Raw genomic sequence first — 5,461 nt, 5'->3', positions numbered from 1 at the left:
TCTTTCATCACTGATAATGGCAAGAAAACTCTCCATCTGCATTTCTCATCCTAATCCCAAGAGTACCTCACCCCTTACTAGTCTAGTTCACACTAAACAGAAAGGTACAATTTGTGGTTATAAGCATGGTCTAGCATAATCAGAGTGACATTACTGAATGGAATACATCTATGGCCATTTTACCCTCCTAAACTTGTCTGTCGACTGTTCACCACCCAGGGAATACCCTGTGCCCCTCAGCCTATCACTCAACCTGTCCTAATCTAGCCCAAGTATATCTGAGCAACAAAAAGCTGTGGCTAGACAACTGGCCCCATCTACCATCTGGGCCCAGTCTCTTCTTGGAGCAACCACGCCATCCTCCAGGTCTAACCCTAGAGCTGCTGCCTCCCTTGGGCTCTCCTCACTCAAAAGTCTTCACTCCTCTGGGAGATGACCATGGACCTCCCTGAGCCCTGCTGCTTCACTCTCTGGCCAGCAGTTATTTACCTGTCACTTCCTGCTGACAGGATCTGTACCTTCCTTACCCTCAGTAAGTACACAGGACAGCTTAGGAAGCTGCCACAGGATAGATGTAAACAATCTCTACCAGCTAAGGCCAGGGCTGGCTTCTGCCTGGTATCTACTTAGATACTTAATGTGATTGGACACAGCCACACTCACCAGTGCCTACATCATCTCTTTTCATGCTGCAGTGGCAGAGTTGAGAGTGTGGCAGCAACTGTGTGCCCCAAAATGCTCACTGCATCCATCCAGCTCCTTATCTCCCATGTGGTAAGCAGATTCTGGAAGGATGCTGGAAAGGAAAGGTTGTTGGCACAGAGGAGGAGGAGGAAGAGGAGGGCTCCTAACAGATCTTCCCCGTTAGGAAGATGTCACAGATGGGAGGGTGACATTTATGTGGCCCTGGAGTTCTCACTGCTCAAAGACTAATAGGCTTGGTATCACAAATTACTTTAATACTTCCAAAGTTCTGACTTGAGGCCTCCAAATAACAGCTACCTCCAGTTTAGTCCAGAGCGAAGCTACACAAATTCAATGGTGTAGAAACCCATCCTGATTTGCTCACTGGTTGAGTATCCGCCTACTATCTCTAAGGCCCTTAGTTTTGAAACACACACACACACAACAGCACTGAAAGAAATATACCACCTTGCGGTTCCCACACGGCTTCCATGACACGCAGGCGACATGGCTAGAGAAGCCCAGAGCAAATCCTTCAATAACCACATAGCTTTTCCCTCCTTAAAGACCAGTGTAAAGAAAACATACCTTCCCACTGGCAAAAGATTATACACATGCCGAATCCAAAAAAGCACTAGCCCTCACACAGGATAAATTTTAAAAAAAGAAAAGAAAAAAATTCTAAATGAAAGCAAAAGACAGACCCCAGTATAAGGGAATATCCAGTACCTATCACGACTGTGATGGGCAGGTCCAAGTCTTGTAAATAACAAAATGGCAAAGAGGCCAACTGGCTGGCTTCAAACTTGTCTGCCCGATGCCAACAAAGGTGCTTCTTTCCACAGCCCCATCTGCGCCCCTGCTCCACTCCTGGCTCTAAACTTATCAGTACCTTCCTGATGAGAGGCAGCATCACTCATTCCCGATAGTGGTCTATCAGATCTGCTTATGCAGAGCAAACTGAGGCCCGGTTCACTGCAACCAATAAGCCAGGACCCTGGGCAGAAACTTCACTGCTCCCCCATTTCTGACCCAGCTCTAGCAACTCCCTCCAATCCTTATCTAGGCATGACAACAACCTCTTCCTCATCAGCCATGATAACAAGTTCTTGGCTGTCCAGACATCCTTCCACAACTTTCTTACACTATTGAAGCACGGTAATCACAAAGGCACAGAACCCAGGGCTCTTCACAAAGTGGCTCTGGAAAATACCTCCCCCACCTACACTCTCACCCTGGTAACTATTCCAGGACCCACACCAAGGCATTTCACAAAGCGTGGCAGATTGCACCTTTCTCTGCCCTCAGATGTCTCTGCCTAGGTCCCCTCCAGATTCCCCTCACTGTTCTGTGCTGTCCCAACCAAAGGCCTGGGTCACTTGGGCTAGGGCTACTGCAACTGTGATTCAACTCTATGCCCTTCTTATGCTATTAGTCAACTCACAGGCCTGGCTCCTCTCCCAGCGGTCTACAAAACTGAAAATGGGCATGCTAGACGTGAGCCCTAACACCAGGAATAGCATCCCTATGAGGGGATAGAACAGAGCTGCTGGCAGTGATAACTCCACTAAAGAAGACAGCTCTGATTCTACTCACACCTCCTGACATGTACCTCCCTTTCCTGCACCTTATATCTAACCAGTGGTCTTCTGTCCTTCCTCAGTTCTCCTAAACTGGAAACCTTGCCATGTGACACTACCCTCAACACTGGACCCAGCCAAAGTAGAGGATTAGAAGGTAACGTATAGAGGTTTTTCTCAGTAAGTTCATGTGCTCAAGAGAGAGCAGCTATACCCTGCAACATCACCCAGTCCTGTCACAGGTAATGAAAACAGACATCCCATGGCACAACTTCTTCTACTCTACTATCGGGGGTGGTGTTTCTGACGGGATCTCACTGCATAGCTCAGGCTGTCCATGAACTCACACCACCAAAAGCAGCTACACAGCTTCAACATATGCCATCACCACACCATAGTCCTCATTCTTACCTTGTCATCTTCCAAAAGCACATCACCTGGCCCATGTCATGGGTTTGACCTTCATGTCAAACTGCCCACCTGGTTTGTTCATCGTTGTCTTTACCCTTGTGGAACCACATACAATAAATAAAATCCTTTAAAATAACTGAGAAGAGTATCCATCTTTGCCTAAGGCCAGCCCTTCACTAGCCCTGACATCCTGGTCCTTTGGTCTTGTTTCTGGGTGACTTCAGCCTTTCTCAACTGACATCCTCCATACATACTTCCCAGAGGAGGACATCCCTAATTTTTCTTTTTTGGTCTCAAACTCAAAGATCTGCTTGCCTCTGCCTCCCTGAGTGCTGGGATTACAGGCGTGCACCTTACCCTGCCCCTAATTTTTCTTAAAGTAGCCTCAAATGCATATGAGAGGTTTTACAAAGCAGAGACTGCTCTAGAAAGTGCCTCTAAGAGGATGAGCCTTTGGTTAATTAAGCACATGCCAAATAACACACCCTCTCAAACAAACAAACAAACAAACAAACAAAAAAATCACATTTCCAAAAGTCTAGGATCTCTCCAAGCGGCATCCACTAAATTTGTACTTCATTATATATAGTTTTGTTAACAGCACAAGACTAATGATATTCCAATGCACAGCTAGCAAAAACCAGGCTTCCTGGCTCAGAGATAATTATCAATCCATTTCCACAGGAACCAGGGAGAACATGAGCTAGGACAGGAAAGGGAAGAGCAGAGCTGGATTATTTTTGTTTGTTCCATTTTGTAAGGCACACACAGTAGTCCCAAAGACTAGAAGAAAGGTAAGTAGAATGTACCAGCAACAGAGGAAGGCTACTGTGTCAAGTGGCGATGGGACGTGGCAAGGAGTGCACAGTACCAGCTGAGCAGAGCACGGTCAAGACCATGCAGGCTCTGCGGCTAAGCACTATGTAACTATGTCACTTTACCTACGGCCTTTCTAATGAGAGCAAACTTCCAGGTCCTTCAGTTGCAGGATTCAAAACCAACCCCTAGGAGAATATATCTTAACCCTCAGAGCAGCACAGAAATGAGAATTCCTCTGTGTGGCTCAACACTCACTAATTAGAAGCCACAATGTTTTGCCACAAACAAGCAGGCTGGTTTGTAAAGACCTCTGGGGTTTTGGTTCTGTGTAGAACAATAATCCCTGCATCACTCCTTCTCTAGGAGTCGGAGCTCGAAATGGACTACAAAATGGGAGAGGGTTCAGCAGTGCTCTGTTTCCCATCAAAACCGGGGTGGGGGGGGAGCTCTCGTTCCTTCACTCACTTTGATGCTCTGGAACTTGGTTAGAATAAGACTCTTCCTTCCAGTTCCCCAAAGGAGGACAGCATGCTTCCCAGAAAAAAGTGTCAGTTGTCAAAGATGACAGGAGCTTGTGCAAGGTAAGATTCTGTATTCCATCCCCACATCTTCTTGCCCCTAAGCAATTGGTGATTAAGTTGGGAAGTGACCTACAAGCATCAAGGTGAGAAGCAGATATATCCAGAGATCTTATAACCCTCAAACCAGGTTCACTGAACTCTGGGCCCAAGATGGAAGGAAGACTCACATTCCAAAATGGCAAATGCTTAGCACTCAGCATGGGTCCAGAAAGGTGATATGTCGCCTCACTACACCTGACCCGGTATACCGCTCTACACCGAACCCCTTCCTCTACCCCGTAAGCAAAACCCTCATCAAACCCCATCACCTTTCTCAGACAATGTGTTCACAAAAAAGAAGAGCTAATGAAAATAGATATCCCAGCCTCTTGCTATTTCATCCAAACAGAACAAGCTTTTGACACAAAAGCTTCCTGTTTATACAGTCCACTGTGTTCTTTCTCTTCATCCCCTTTTGTTAGCTATCCTTTTATCATCAGTCATTCCCCTACCCCACAAAAAGGAAATATCCCTGTTTTTTTCAGAGTATTCTGTCTGCCCAGAAATACGCTTAAGACAGGAGGCCTAGAATTCAGCTCAGCTTTCATCTCTGCTTTATAATTTGCAGTGTGCTAAGCAGAAAGAAGCTTTGGCACCAAACATAGATGGTATTATTTCCTGTCTCTAGCACTTAACCCTGAACATCAGATTTATGTCTAGATCAGAAATAATAAGAGGGTTGCCTTAGAATTAAGAATGTCCCAGGACCACACATGCCCTCAATACCAATTCTAACATTATTCCTTCCTCATTCCCATTCTGGCTTCTTAAATCTGCTACTCACAACCCAAAATAGCTCTTCCTGACCCCAAAATCATTCCTGTCAAAAAAATTTTTTTTTGGTATTTTATATAGTTGTTACATGAACATTGTAGGTGACAACATGTTATGATGTCAAAATGTTGGCCAAGCCTAAGTCCGACACACAAAGGCTGCCATTAACTGAAACTAGGGATAATTAGTTGTTCAAAGGGAACTGAGAAGAATCTCCAAGAAAGAAAAGGGACAGCAAGGTCCAAACTGCAACTGTACAGACTCCCGTGCAGCAGCAAGAGATGACTCCCCCTCCTCTCCAGCCAGGACGTGTTAACTCACACACCCAACCACTGCCCAGGCATTGGAATGGTGGCAATCTTCACACTACCCTCTTGCGAGGCAATATAGCCACTTGCACAAATGGTAAAGTTCTAGGAAGAAAGATCATGATCCTCCTCTGATAACTGGTAACTGGTCAGGGTTGTTTTGGTTGGCTGTTTGTTTTTTTTTTTTTTGCTTTTTTTGGAGGGGGGATGTTTGTTGGTGTGTGTGTGTGTGTGTGTGTGTGTGTGTGTGTGTGTGTGTGTGTGT

Source organism: Psammomys obesus, unplaced genomic scaffold (genome assembly GCF_907164565.1).
Source record: "Psammomys obesus unplaced genomic scaffold, mPsaObe1.curated_primary_1811, whole genome shotgun sequence".
Classification (NCBI taxonomy): Eukaryota; Metazoa; Chordata; class Mammalia; order Rodentia; family Muridae; genus Psammomys; species Psammomys obesus.
This window is presented reverse-complemented; position numbering follows the sequence as displayed.